At 42.0% G+C, this 16,153-nt stretch overlaps 1 protein-coding gene across 1 annotated transcript in view; it reads right to left on the reverse strand.

Moving 5' to 3' along the window:
- LOC140426923 (glutamate receptor ionotropic, delta-2-like) overlaps window positions 1–16,153 on the reverse strand; it is a 758,287-nt gene that overhangs the window by 683,184 nt on the left and 58,950 nt on the right. The window lies entirely within an intron of this gene.

Consider the following 16,153-nt stretch of genomic DNA (forward strand, 5'->3'; position numbering starts at 1 on the left):
AGGCTATTTGCTGTACTCTGCTAAGACAGGGTTTTCTGCCCCCCAGTGGGCATCATTCTGAATGGGGAGGGGGTGTAGCATATAAAATACAAGAACTGTCTTGCCCAACATCTTTCCACCCACACCCGAGCTGCCCCTGATCATCCTGTAGATGGGAGGGTACTGATATTTAGCTATGATGTGGAGATGCCGGTGTTTGTGGAGATGCCGGTGTTGGACTGGCGGGGGGCGGGGGGGGGGGGGGGGGCACAGTAAGAAGGCTTACAACACCAGGTTAATGTCCAACACGTTTATTTGGTATCACTAGCTTTCGGAGCGCAGTTCCTTCATCAGTAAATACCTTAATGATATTTAGCTTGATACCAAGTCAACTGACCAGAATATTATGCTGTCCCCACCATAACATATTTGGTGTGGGCAGTTCATTTTTTGAGGTTGGGGGAGAGGTCACATAATTCAACGAGTGCCCCCCTTTCCCCAAACAAGATGTGAAAGCCCCACCCCCACTCTGTTCCTCACCACGTACCCTTCAAAACCAAACTCTTCATCACTCTCTTCTGTCTCCCTGGGCTCTTGGATCTCTCCGTGCTCTAAACACCTGGGTCTCCGGCAGCTATTGCTCTTCTTCCTGCTCCTCCTTGCAGTTCTGGCAGTGCCCACTACTGAGCTTTGGCACTGCCGAGACTAGGTGGGACGTCCTGGACACTGAGGGGCGCAAGTCCCACTGTGAGCTTTTTTGATACACTCGGAGCATTATGGCTTTGGGTTAGGTTTCTAGCAGATGTGTTGGCTGTCAATTGATTCAGAGGGTGTGGGGGGAGGGTGGTAAACAATACAGTCTCCCTCTGTAAAATCCAGCACAGGGGTGATTTCCAGCACTATACAATTATAAATTATTTTCATTGAAGTCACCTAGACTCTATTCCTTTCTGTTGCATTACTAAATTTGAAGGAAGTATTTCAGTGATCAATATTTTTGCAAGATATTCAACACTAATAACGTACAAACAATACACTTGCATTACTTGATTAGCACAGTAGGTACATCAGAAGTGTGCAAAGGTTCAATCTTTTGATACTCAAATGGAAATTTGAATTTTCATGCTGTAGTTGACGCTATTTAAATTCCTTCCTTTTACCATTTCTTCGTCCTTTCTCACTGTTTCTGTTTCCAGTCCAGATCAGCACTGCCAAATTCTTCTTGGTAGGATATTCGACCCAAAGTTAGCCTGGGATGCATGTTTACCCATCAGAAAAAATGTGTTTTAAGTATTTATCACAGCATACTTTTAGACCATTTTTCAAACAGGTTAATGGAGCAGATTTTGCTCCAGGAACAGCAATGAGGGTAACAGTATTTGCATTGAGTATGCAGAAATTTGACAGTAACATCTGGTGACCACACACACAGTTAAATATGGGAATCTGGAAGTTTCTGTCCAAAATACCTTGCTTCTTCCAAATCTTACAGAAAACAACATCTTGTTCAAAAAGCTGGATGGTGTGAGGTTACTGTATACTTCCCTTTTATGTACTATATCTATCTACATACACAAAACCATCAAGAAAAGTTAAAGTTTGCCTCTTCTCCTCGAAGTACCCTGCGAACAGTGTTTCAGGTCCTAATTAATTCTGAAATGCCCTCTTGGCTGGATTTTCACCACAGAGATGGGTGACAGGCATTAGAACATTTCCCAACTCAGCGTTCCCACATCAGGAGAAAGTGCCTTATGAAAGGTGCACTTTTCAATCCGGTGATGGTGGGGAGAGTGTGGGTGAGTGGTGGTGATGGCGATGTGGGTGCAGTTGCATGTAGGAGTTGGGTCCACCGCCCTCTGAAAAGGGGAGTTCAGAGGCAGCTACCAAGGAGCTTCCAGGTCCATCTGGTGAAAAGGCCTGCCTTAGTGCTCTCGAATTTGACCCAGTTCCATTAGATCCTGTAGCCCTTACATTTACTCACCCATTCTCAATGCCCCATCCATGCCAACTCTTGCCCCTTACCTACCCCCAATGGGCCCTCATACCTTCCATGCCAACTATTGCGCCTCGACCCATTCCAATGCCCATTCTAGCCCATTACCAACCGCTTTGGTTGACTGACTAAGTCACAGCTGCCAGAGCAGCAGAAAGTAGTGCACACCCCAAGAAGTGATAAAGTAGCAAAGGAATTAAAGTAGCAAAGGGATTAAACATGCTATTTAAAAATGTGTTAAGTGATAGAAACTATTCCAAACAGCAGGTGAATGACAAACTGTATACCTTTGTTCAAAGAGGAAATAAGTGAGGCCTACCAATTATCAACAACAGATATTATATTAGTAGTAGAAATAGTAATAAGGAGGATAGACCTGAAATTTCAGCTAGGATTGGGAACATGTAGGGCAGGATCTAACCAAAAAAAACAGAGTCCGTTCTGGGTGGGATTAGCAGGACATTCGCGGCACAACCCAACAGCACTCTTTTTTACTAGGCCTCAGCAGAGAACGACCCACCGAGGTGGCATTCAGTCGCAGTTGGGCAGCATGGTGGCACAGAGATTAGTACTGCTGCCTCACAGCTCCAGGGATCGGGTTCAATTCTGGCCTTAGGTGACTATGTGGAGTTTGCACGGTCTCCGAGTGTGTGTGTGGGTTTCCTCCGGGTGCTCTGGTTTCCTCCCACAGTCCAAAGATGTACAGGTTAGGTGGATTGGCCATGATCAATGCATTGAATTATGGGATAGTGCGGGGGAGTTGACCTGTGTAGAGTGCTCTTTCGAGGGGTTGGTGCAGACTTGATGGGTTAAATGGGCTCCTTCTGCACTGCAGGGATTCTATGACTTCGCCATCACACAATCATGTTGAAATCCTCCTCAGTATTAATTTATTTTACCTCCTACTTATCTGCCTACAGTGGCTCCCCTATTGTAACAACAAGGTCCCAGTACAACTTGAGAAGATATGTTTATTTCTCTGCTTGAGGTAAGAGATCCATGCCTATAGAGGTGCAATAATGGTGACCATCTTAGTGTGCTGGCAGCCAAATCAGAGAGTTCTACTGAATGTTTAAAAAATCAAGGATCCCTCCACATGCTTGGTCCCTTGATTTGGATAAGGAGAAGTAGAATATTCACTCTATCTGGCAGGGGCACTGCCAGGGAGCCAGGCTATTTTTCCCATGCTGGGCATTGGGCCCTGGGGTGCCCTGCCCATGAGGTGGGGTGTAGGGGGCTCGAGGTCCCTTCAACAAGTGTGTTGGGGTGTTTGATCATTGGGGCACCATTTTAAAGACACCACTACTTAAAAGGCACCCCCATCTCTGACTCATCAGCATAATTTTCTGAGAAAGAATAATGGAAAATTGATAGGCAATAAAGTTGGGTTTACATGGACCTATAAAGTGTCACAGAAGGACCTATAACATGTCACAGAAGGATCTATAATGTGTCACAGAAGGCATTAAGAGGACAACTAACATAAAAGAGAACACAGCAATATGGATAGAGATGACTGAAAGGCAGACAGTGAGATCAACTAGTAAACAGATGTTTCTCAGACTGTGGTACCTGGGAAGCGGCCTGAGAAATCATTAATATGATCAGTTTTGTTCTCCATAGTTAATTCCTCTGGGACTTTACATATATGAGTCATAAGATATGCTAAATTATGAAATTATGAAATCTGAAGTGTGAGTGGGAGAACTGCAGCATTTGCATGCTATAGGAAAGAGTTTTATTGTTATATAAATCTCCCTTGCCATTGTTAAAGTGAGTCATGGGAATACTGTAATTAAATAGTGATATTAGAGTTGAGCAGGTGAGCCATCAGGTACCCTTGGCATTTTATGAATTAAATAAATAGTGGAGCCAAAAAAGAAATAAAGGTGACCGGAATTAAATAAATGGAATGGGAGGTCAGAAATTAAATAACAGAAACGAGAGACATAATTAAGTATCAGGGCTGGGGATTAAACAAATAATGGAAGCTACAGGCATTTACACATCCCACTAGCAGGGGAGATAGTATGTTTATGGAATGTTCGCAATGTAGCATTAAGGGATTGGAAATAAGAAAATGGCAGTGACTTCGAACCAATATTTTGAATCATGATAGATGGCACAAACAACATATAATAATAGAAAATCAAGGGACAAAAGGGAGGGAGGAACTTAAAACAATCACTTTCAGTAATTAAAAAGTACTAGAAAAACTAATGGGACTAAAGGCTAACAAGCAAGACCTGCATTCAAGGATCGTAAAACAAATGGCTGCAGAAAGTGGATGTGTTAATTGTAATCCTCCAAAATTTCCTAGATTGTGGAAAGGTCCCAGCAGATTGAAAACTGCAAGTTAACACTCCTATTCAAGAGAGGAGGGAGACAGGAACAGAAAACTCTCATCCAGCTAGCCTATCGTCTATTATTGGAAAAATTGCCAGAATCTGTTACGAAGGAAGTATTATCAAGACATATAGAAAATAATAATACAAACAAGCAGTCAACATGGTTTAACAAAGGGAAATCATGTTCTTTGAGGATGCAATAGGCAGGGGGGATAATGGGGAATCAATGTATTTGGATTTCCAAAAGGCATTCAACACAGGTGCCACATTAAAGGTCGCTGGACAAGATAATAGCTCATGGTACATGGGTAGAGGATTGGCTAATACGTGAAACAGAGCACGAGGATAAATGCATCGTTTGCAGGTTGACAAACGTAGAGGGTGCCACAGGGATCAGTGCTGGGCTGGTTTAGCACAGGGCTAAATCGCTGGCTTTGAAAGCACGCCAAGGCAGGCCAGCAGCACGGTTCAATTCCCGTACAGGCCTCGCTGAACAGGCGCTGGAATGTGGCGACTAGGGGCTTTTTACAGTAACTTCATTTGAAGCCTACTTGTGACAATAAGCGATTTTAATTTCATTTTTCGTTATCAACACTCTATTCATGACTTGGGTAAAGGTATCAAGTGAATTATAGCCAATCCCTACTGATGAGACAAAAATAGGTGGGAAAGCAAGCTATGATGAGGACACAAAGTCATGCGCGTTAAAAATGATGGTGCGCCTACCCCTTCAGTTCCATTAATAACTCAGAAAAGTTGATCAAATTATAATTTCCTAAAGAGGTCAGTAATTTGCCTCAACTTCATGAGGAATTGTTTTTAAATGACTTCTGGGAGTCCATATGAATAACATCCATAGATAATGCCTATCTGCCATTTTAGTCACCTCTTGAAAGATCACAAGGCTTAGAACTATAGAAAAGTTACGGTGTGGAAACAGACCATTCTGCCCATCATATCAGCGCTGGCCAACAAAAAGAAAAAAAGTAACTAGCCGTTAATTTCAATTCCATTTTCCAGCACCTGGTTCATAGCCTTGCAGTTTACAACATTTCAGATGCAGATACCTTTTAAATGAGTTGAGCATTTCAGCCTCAACCAAAATAGGCAATGAATTCCAAATGCCCAGAACCCATTGGGTGAAAAAGTGTTTCCTCGTGTCCTGTCGAATCCTTCTACCAATCACCTTAAATCTTTGGCCCCTGGTAATTGACCCCTCAGCTAGAGGAAACAAGCCTTTCCTGTAGACACTGTCTAGGCCCTTCACATTTTTGTACACCTCAATTAGGTCAGTCCTTAGCCTCATCTGTTTTAAGGAAAACAACAGTCTATCCAATCTGTCCTCAAAACTGCAATTCGAGCCCTTACAACATTCTTCTAAATCTCCTCTGCACTCTGTCCAGAAAAATTATATCCTTCCTGTAATAAGGTGCCCAGAACTTTACGCAAAGCTAATTGTGGCCTAACCAACATTTTTTACAGTTCCACCATTACATTCTGCTTTTGTATTCAGTACCTCGCCCAATAAAGGAAAGCATTCCATATGCTTTCTTGGCCACCTTGCCCATCTGTCCTGCTACCTCCAATGACCTGTGGACAAAAATTCCAAGGTCTCTCACTTTCTCAACCCCTCTCAATATCTTCCCATTTATAGTGTTTCCTTGCGTTGTTTGCCCTCCCAATATGCATTTCTTCACACATTTCTGAATTGAACTCCATTTGTCACTTCCCTACCCATTCAACTAAACCATCGATATCATTCTGGAGTTGACAGCTATCCTCTTCACTACCAACTACAGGGCCAATTTTTGTGTATCTGCAAATTTCCCAATCATTCCACCCGCAGTTAAGTCTAAATAATTATTATATACAACAAGGCCCCAACACTGAGACCAGTGGAACACCACTGGAAACCGCTTTCCATTCGCAAAAACATTCATTGACCATTACCCTTTGTTTCCTGTCACTGAGCCAATTTTGGATCCAATTTGCCACCTTCCCCTGTATCCCATGAGATCTCACTTTTCTGACCCATCTGCCATGTGGGATCTTTTCAAATGTCTGATTGAAATCCATGCAGAAAACATCCACTGCACTACCCTCATCAATCCTCCTTGTTAATTCCTCAAAAAACTCTATTGAGTTGGGAAGACATGATCTTCCCCTGACAAAATGCTGCTGACTATCCTTAATCATTCCATGCCTTTCTAAATGCCAGTTTATCCTATATCTCATAATTGTTTTCAATAATGAACCCACCACTGAAGTCAGATTAGCCAGACCAGTTTTCTGGCCCATTCCGCACACCCTTTTTGAATAATGGTACAATGTTTGCAGACCTCTAATCCGCTGGAACTTTACTTGTATCCAACGAATATTGGAAAATAGTCCTCAAAGCATCCATTATTTCCTCCCTGGCTTCTTCCAACAGCTTGGGATACAAATCATCTGGCCCAGGTGATACATCCACCTTTAAGGATTCCAGACCCCCCCCAGTACTTCCTCTCTCATTATGCTTTTCATAACTAATATTTCACACTACTCCTCCGTAACTAGAATATCTGAATTATACCTCTCCTTAGTGAAGACTGAACCAAAGTAATCATTGAGAACTCCGCCCATATCTTCTGAATCAAGCCATAAGTTACCACGTACATTTCTTTTCAGGATCTTTTCCTTATAACCTACACCTTTGCAAATTCATACCTGTTGACTCCAATCAGGTTAATATTTTCAATATATTCAGTCCCTGTATCCAAAAGCGTACACTTCAGTAATTTATCAAAAATAGATGTTCGCTCAATTGTTCTATAATTTCTTGGATTGATTCTCTCACCTTTCTGACATAACTGACATGCACAGCCTAAGAGATTGGTTCCCAAATGAGAGAACTTTGGGGCATCTGCAATGACCTCACCAAGTGCACCTAGGGATGGAAGCCACCTGGTCCTGAAGATTTGTCAGTCCCCAGTGCTAACATTTTCTCCGTTACTGCTATTTTTTGCAAATCCCCATCCCCAATCCAGGAGGCAATCGAACGGCACACTATGCCCAAAAAGCAGCTTGCTGCAGTGCAGCATGGCCGATAGAAGCTAGGAGACATTGCAATGTAAATCCAGCCTGTTGTGGGCGGAATCACTTTTGGGCAAATCTGCATGTTAAAGCAAGACAGCTAGTTTCACATTAATGTGCAGTTTCCCAAGATACCCGAGGCATTCGGATCTATCCCCTTCGCCTCAGAGATCTCGGGCAAGCGCCATTTTGTAGTGGTCTCCACAAATAGGGACCAGACGGAAAGCCACTTGTGGGGGTCTCCCAGGGGATGTGAGGCTCCCAAGTGCATGCCCTTTGGGCAGGGTGATATCCTGGCATTGCTGGTATCACCTGGGCACCCTGACACTGCCATCCTGGATCCTGGAAGTGCCACCTGGCACTTATTTTCTTTGACAATATCAGCTTTCAAGGTGTCCACCTTATCCTGACCACCCTACTTTTCCTAATATTCTTATAAAAATGTGTTTGACTTTGATATTCCTTTCAAGTTTCCTTTCATGCTCCCTTTTTGGAGTTCTTACACCTGTCAACTTTGCTGAACTTTGTTGCCAGGATTTGTTTGGGTTTTTTTGTTGCACTTTTTGCTGTTTATTTCTTTTAGTTTTATGTTGTCCCTTTGTCATTGATATGTTTTTATGGCAAGAAGAACTTTTACCTTTGATGTACAAACTGGTGTATCAACTTAAAAAGTTTCCTTTGGAACACCTGCCTTCTGTTGTTTTCCCCATAACAGATTTGCCCAGTTTACCATGTATAGGCTCTGGCTCATTGCACTCAAATCAGCCTTACCTAAATCTTAAAATCAAATGAGCTGTTTGTTACAGTGATCAATCCCTTGCCAAACAATCCACATTCAATCCATGCAAACAACGCACCAATTCCCAAATCCCTTTATTTGCCATGTCTTTAAGAAACCAACCTTTACCACATCTGTAATATCTACTCTCAAAGGAGACTGATTATCTTTACTCTCCGCCACAAACTTTATATACTTGCCAATTACTCTATCACCCTCTGTGTCAATCGGAAGTGGACTGTTTGCGAACACTATGTTGTATTGGACCGACATCTACACTCATTTAACTGGGCCAGCTATATAAATACTGTGACTACAGAAGCTTGGAATTCTGCAACAAGTAACTCACCTCCTGACTCCCCAAAGCCAGTCCACCATAATTTACAATACATGAGTCAGGAGTGTGATGGAATATTTTCCGCTTGACTGGAAGAGTGAGTGCAGCTCCAACAACACAAGAAACTCAGCACCATCCAGGACAAAGCAGGCCACTTGACCGACCCCCCAATTTAAGCATTAATTTCCTTAACCACTGCCGCAGAGTGGCAACCAGGGGTCCCATTCATTGTACAAATTTTCCCAGGTCCATACGACAGCACCTTCTACCCCATGACCTCTACCAGGTAGAGAAGAACAAGGGCAGGAAATTCATGAGAATACTACCATTTGCAAATTTTTGGCCAACATTCACACCATTCTGACTTGGAACTATGGGCTCAATTCAGTGACCCAGTTGCGCCTAGCGCAGATCAAGGTGCAATGGGTGAATCGCATGCAAGCTCCAAATTGGTCTCTGCCCTGGGCCAATCACGGGTCACTTGACTCGCTTTGCCCGGCGAGATCTGCATCTCACCCTTGTTGGGTAAGGTCCATATCTGCATATTTAATTGAGCCTTACAGCTCATTTAAATATCCAGAAACCAACCTGATGGTGTCACCCTGGCATTGGTGTGCACCTTGCCAGGTCGAGGAGGAGTGAGAGGTGTGACTTTATCATAATTGTAAGGACTGCAAGGGTTAATGAAATGTCTATGTCAATCATTAGAGAGCGCTAGATGTACAAGTATATAAGACATTGATGCTAAGCCTTGTGGGTGAAAGGTTGAGGAGAAAGCTGGAGAACAGACTGAAGGAAAGATATAGCGTGAGTGAGAGCAGGTTATAGTTAATGTAATACTGTAGAGATTAGTAGTAGATGAGTGTAGATTATATGTTTATTCTCAACTGTGTGTTATATAGGAGTAAGTGTTGAATCCAAATAAGTAGTGTCAATAAATTTATATCTTTGTTCAATTTAAAGCTATTTGTGGTCTTTGTGAACACTACTCCAATCATCCTATAATTAGCAACACAAAGAACACCACATGGTACCAGGTGTAATGGTTCTACAAATAATGACCAGTTAGATTAGACAGGTTAGCTTTAAGAAGATTTAAGAAAACAATCATGCCACTACAATGATCCAAAAATCTACATAGAAGAAAAATTGTCAGATGAATGGAGTCTCAAGAAGCCTGACTATTTCAGAATGGTAAACTGTGTCAAAACTGGGCTTTCTTCAAACAGCAGTTTGAAGTGTTCCTATCTGCCACCGTGCTAGAAAATGCCTCTGATCAGAGAAAAACAGTGCGTCTTCTTAATTTGGCTGGAACAAAAGCATTAGAGCTGTATAACTGCTTTGAATTTGCTGCAGATGAGGATAAAACAAAGTATAACATAGTGCTACAGAAATTCAATTCTCACTGCAAAGAGCGGGTGAACGAGACCTATGAGGGTTACATGTTCAGAAAAAGGCTGCAGCTGAAAGGAGGATCGCTAGATTCTGTCATCACTGCTTTAAAGTTAAGAGCGCAGTCACGTAACTTGTCCTCCGTTGCTGATTCAATGCTACCGAGTTGTATTTGGGATTAATGATGAACGTTTGCGACAAATAATGCTAAGGTGACTGATTTTGATGCTAGATGAAGCGATTAATATGTGCAAAGCCAGTGAATAAGCATCCTCGGAATAGGGGTAAACGAAAAAGGTGCAAAGTCGGGAAACGTGGCTGATGCCATTAATGCTGTGTCACAGCACAGAAAACTGTGTACAACGGCTGGTGGCCATTTTGAGAGTGATGTCACGAGCGCGATGACCTGCACGCACTTTGGCCATGCCCACAGTACAAAAAAATTGTCCGGCAAAAGGCAAACAATGTCCCAATTGTTGCAAATTCAATCACTTTGCAGCACAGTGTCGTTTCTCAACAGCTTCTCCAGCAACAATTTTTAAAATCCACCATGACGACAGAAAGATCCAAGGTGAAGAAATAAAACAAACATCTGAACTGATGATGAAGATTCCTCCTGAAACACGCTAAAGGATACTTTTATGGTTGATACAATTACTAGGATTAATGCACTGGATTGTAATAACAAACCAGTACAACAGCTCTCAAAGATTATCAAAGAGGGGATTGGACTACTTGAAATCAATGGCTCAGAAATTCCATTTAATTTAGATACAGGAGCACATGCAAATTTAATATCCGAGAAAAATTTAAGACAAGCATACAGTACACCGCAAATACAGAAATCTACCTGCTGGTTGACCGACTATAATGGGAGTACCATAGTCACGAGAGATTCTTGTTGTCTCATGGTTAGAAATGGTGACATTAAAATACCAATCGACTTTGAGATGATGGAAGATGGCAAGTCATTGCTACTAGTAAAGCGGAAACACACAAGCAAAAAGGTGAAAGACACGCTACAGAATGAAATTGGGCATCTTTTGGACAAATATGCACATGTTTTCTCAGGAATGGGCACCCTACCCTTTACATACTCAATCAAACTAAAAAAGGATGCCAAACTGGTGATACATGCGCCAAGGAGAGTGCCAGCTCCATTGAGGGATTGTCTCAAGACCGAGCTTGACTGCATGCAACAACAAAATGTAATCTCCAAGGTCACCCAACCGACGTACTGGGATCGTTCGATGGTAAGCATACGCAACCTAATGGATCCAAAAGACATGAACAACAACGTTATGAGGGAACACTACCAAATACCTATGAGGGAAGAAATCACATCCAAAATGGCTAATGCCAAGCTATTCACCAAGTTGGATGCCTCTAAAGGCTTTTGGCAACTCAAACTCGACATTCAAAGCCGAAAGCTCTGCACATTCAACAGGCCTTTTGGAAGATATTGCTTCAATCGCTACCGTTTGGAATAACATCGGCATCTGAAATCTTTCATAGGGCTATGGAGACTGTAATCGAAGGGATTCCAGGTGTAAGAGTCCATGTTGATGACTTCATCATCTGGTCCAATACTCCAGAAGAACATCGTGATAGGCTCAAGAAGGTGCTTGACAGAGTTCATCACTATGGGTTGATATTGAATCATGACAAATGTCAGTTTGGGATCCACAAATTGAAATTTTTAGACAATATCATATCACAGGAAGGAATTCGACCGGATCCAGTCAAGACCAATGACATAGGGGAAATGCCGGTCCCAACGGACAAGAAAGTGATTCTGTGAATGCTCAAGTGTGGTAAACCTCATCGGGAAGTTCATTCCCACCTTATCCAATCGTACAATGGCTCTACGTAACCTCATAAAAAGAATGTTGACATTAATTGGACACCTGAACATGCAGCTGAGTGGCAGGACATGAAAACAGCTCTGACCACCGCTCCAGCGTCAATGTTCCATGACTCGACAAAAGAAATTAAAATCTCCACTGATGCCAGCAAACAGGGCATTGGCGCTGTCCTCCTTCAGAAAGGTGATCAGGATATGTGGAAAACTATTGCGTATGCATCTCGATCGATGACTCCTACAGAGCAGAGAAAAGCGCAAACTCAAAAAGAGTGCGTTGGTCTCTTAACAGGCATCACCAAATTCCATAACTATGTTTATGGGTGGCCACATTTTATCGTTGAGAATGATCACAGAACGTTAGTTATCATCAAAAAAGACCTTAACAAGATATCTTCACGTCTTCAGAGAATGATGATGAAGCTAAGGCGCTATGATTTCACACCAGTCTACACACCAGGAAAATACTTAGGTGTTGCAGATACCCCATCCAGAGCTACAAATTATACTGATACCACGGTTTCAGATATAGTACATATTGTGGAAGCACAAGCTTCATTTGTTGCTTAGATGCTACTGGTATCTGACAGAAAGCTACAAATCATCAAAGAAGAAATGGTAAAAGACCTGACACTCCAAAGGGTAATCAAATACCTCAAAGGAGGGTAGCCCAATGGATATTGCTCAGCTTTTCGCAGTATCAAAGACGACCTCGCTGTAATTATGGGATTCCTACGCAAAGGAGACACAATAGTTATTCCTTCATGCCTCCAAAAGGGTATCTTGGAACAGATACACAAGGGTCACCAAGGTATTGAAAAATGTCGTAGAGGAGCAAAACAATCTGTGCACTGGTCTGGGATCAACAAGGATGTGGACAATCATGTGCAGGAATGCAGCATTTGTCAAATGTACCAATCTGTGCAATGCAAAGAGAGTTTGGAAGAAAATGAACTCATCACAAATTCATGGATCGAAGTTGGTATGGATCTGTTCTACTTCAAAGGTCTTGACTATCTAGACATAATCGACTATTATTCCAACTATCCCAAGGTCATCACGCTGAATGATTCAATGATAAGATCTGTAATATGGGCAGCAAAATCCATTTTTGCTTGCCATGGAATACCATTATATCGAGTCTCTCACAATGGTCCTTTCTTCACCAGCTGGGAGGGAACACAATTTGAAGAAAGGAATGATTTGTGTCACATCAAGCCCATTCTATCCTCAATCAAATGGCAAAGCAGAGAAAGGCGTAGGAATAGTCAAAAGAACTATTCAATAAAGCTGTCGATGACAACAAAGAATTATCTTTGGCACTGTTGACATACAGAGCTATCCCATTGTCATCAGGTTTATCGCCTGGTCAGATGTTAATGGAAAGAAAAATTCGCACCACGTTACCAGAGGTCACTGTTCAAAATATGGATCATTTAGACATACATAACCGCCTAAGGTTACGGAAACAGAAACTGCGACAAGCACACAAAACCTTTATCAAAATTAAAACAAGGAGACTACGTATGTATACAAAATTTTGATAGTGGATGGCAACACGTAGCTAAACTTTTAAGACAAGTTGCATGCAGATCCTACTTGGTTCAGCCAGAACAAGGTTCAATGTTCAGAAGAAATAAAAGAGCGTTACTGCAAATAAAAAAATCATGTTCCATCTCAAACTCAGAACATTATTGCTTAGGATGACATCTTCAAAGACATTGACTTTCCTAATCCATAATTATCACCAATTGAAAGATCACTTGCAGACTTTGACAAAACCACTGAGATCAACTAGAACCAGGAGACCACCAATAAATTAAATTTGTAATGACTGTAATAACTATTCATCTGTCATCACCAATGTGACTTAACAGGTGTTTGTTTTGCAAATGAATGTAAAAACACAAGTTAATGATTCATGCTCAGTACTGTAATGTTCAGAGAAAAAATGTTACAAAGTTTCTAACCTTTTTTCCAAAGAAAGGAGGACGTGACATTATCATAATTGTAAGAACTGCAAGGGTTACTGAAATGTCCAGATCAACTACCAGAGGGAACTAGATGTACAAGTATGTATGACATTGATGCTAAGCCTTGTGGGTGAGAGGTTGAGGAAAAAACTAGAGAACAGACTGAAGGAAAGATAGTGTGAGTGAGAGCAGATTATAGTTAATGTAATAGTGTAGAGATTAGTAGATGAATGTAGATTATGTTTTTATTATCAATTGTGAATTATATAGGAGTATGTGTCGAATCCAAATAAGTAGTGTTTGCTTTTATAAATTTCGAGTGCCAATTCATTTTTTCCAATTAAAGGACAATTTAGCATGGCCAATCCACCTACCATGCACATCATTGGGTTGTGGAGGCAAAACCCATGCATACACGGGGAGAATGTGCAAACTCCACATGGACTGTGACCCAGAGCCGGGATCGAACCTGGGACCTCGGTGCTGTGAGACAGCAGTGCTAACCATTGCGCCACCATGCTGCCCTCCAAATAAGTAGTGATACTAAATTTATAGCTTTGTTCAATTTAAAGTTATTTGTCATCTTTGTGATCACCACGCCAACCATCCTAAAATTAGCAACAGAAAGATCACCACAAGGAGCATTCCTGAGAGTCTCCCAAGATTATGGGGATGAGGGGGTATCAAAAGAGCGTGGGGTGCCTGAAAGGTGGGTGAGGGAGATCAGGGTTGCTGGACAAAATGGCACCCTGATCAGCTAGGGGCCTTTCTGCTGGCCAGCTTCAGCCAAATTGCGGCGGAGAGAAACTTCTTCAAACTTCTTCAGGCCAAAAAAAAGGCAAAGTGCCATTGGATAGACGGGTGATACTCAAAGCTGCAGCAGCTGCGAAACACCCTGCTAAATGCACCGTTCAGCAGACTTTAACTTGAATCTGCTGATTCGTGCCCTTTATCACTATTCCTTCATTGTCTGTGGGTCAAAATCCTGGAACACCTTTCCTAATAGCATGGTGACTGTACCTACAACTCATGGAATTCAGCAATTTAAGAAAGTGAGTTATTAACTTCTCAAGGGCAATTAGCTATGGGCAATAAATGCCACTCTTGAACGCAACATTGTACCATGAACGATTTTAAAAATATAGCAGCTTGCTTCTATCACTAACATTGCCCTGCTCTGTCCCATCTGCTACTTAAACTCTCATTAATGCCTTTGCAATCATCTGCCCCAACAATTCCAATGCTCTCCTGCCTAGTCTCCTGTCTTTCATTAATTACAGCTGATCAATAATTCATATATATTATCATGCAACATGTCCTACTGTTGCAATATTTCTATCTCAGTTGGCTGGGCAGCTGATTTGTGATGCAGAGCGAGGTCAACCATGCAGGTTCAATTCCCATACCAGCTGAGGTTATTCATGAAGGCCCCACCTTCTCAACCTTGCCCTTAGACTTGGGTGCGGTGTGCCTGAGGTTAAATCACCACTGGGTCAGCCCTCCCCCTCAAATGGGGAAAGCAACCTATGTTCATCTGGGACTGTGGTGACTTTTACTTTACTGGACTAGTAATGTAGAGGCCCAGAATAGTATATCATAGACACAAGTTCAAATCCCACCACAGCAGCTGGTGGAAATTCAATTCGGTCCTCCTTCAACATAACCTTCTAAACCCACAACTTCTACCACCTAGAAGGACAAGGGCAGTAGACTTACATGAATACCACAAACTGCAATTTCCCCACTGTGATATTATCATAAATGAAGGCAATGCAAAAGTTAATGAAATGTATGCAGACAGCCACTAGAGGGAGCTAGTCCCATAAGTATATAAGGGATGGGGCTAAGCCTTGTGGGTCAGACAGATGATGATGAAGAAGAACAGATAGACAGAAATTAGTGAGGCATGAGGGAGAGTTGTGTACTTGAGAGTTCTGCAGTTAAAGGTAGCATAGTTTAATATAAAAACCTTCTACTTTAGGAATGTAAATGAATCTTAGTTAGTAGTGTAATAAATTTATAGTTTTGTTCATTAACAAAGCTTTATTCAACACTCCGTATCCAAGCCATCCAGGTGAAACAAATTAGAGAACACAACACCATCCAAGCCACAAACCATCCTTATCTAGAAATACATTACTGTTCCTTCACGGTTGCTGGGTTAACATCCTGGAACTCCTTCCCAAATAGCACTGTGGATGTACCAACGCCTCATGGACCAGAGCACTCAACAAGGTGCTTAACAATCACTTTCTCAAGGCAATTATGATGGTCAATAAATGCTGACCTTGCTCGCCATGCTCACATCGCATGAATAAATAAAAATAAAATCCCTCCTTTAGCTCTTCTGCCTTGCCACTCCCCTCTAACTCTTTTTGGATACTGCTTAAAATCACCCTTTGTTGAAGAATTTGGTTACC

The sequence above is a fragment of the Scyliorhinus torazame genome, chromosome 7, assembly GCF_047496885.1.
Source record: "Scyliorhinus torazame isolate Kashiwa2021f chromosome 7, sScyTor2.1, whole genome shotgun sequence".
In the NCBI taxonomy this organism is placed as follows: domain Eukaryota; kingdom Metazoa; phylum Chordata; class Chondrichthyes; order Carcharhiniformes; family Scyliorhinidae; genus Scyliorhinus; species Scyliorhinus torazame.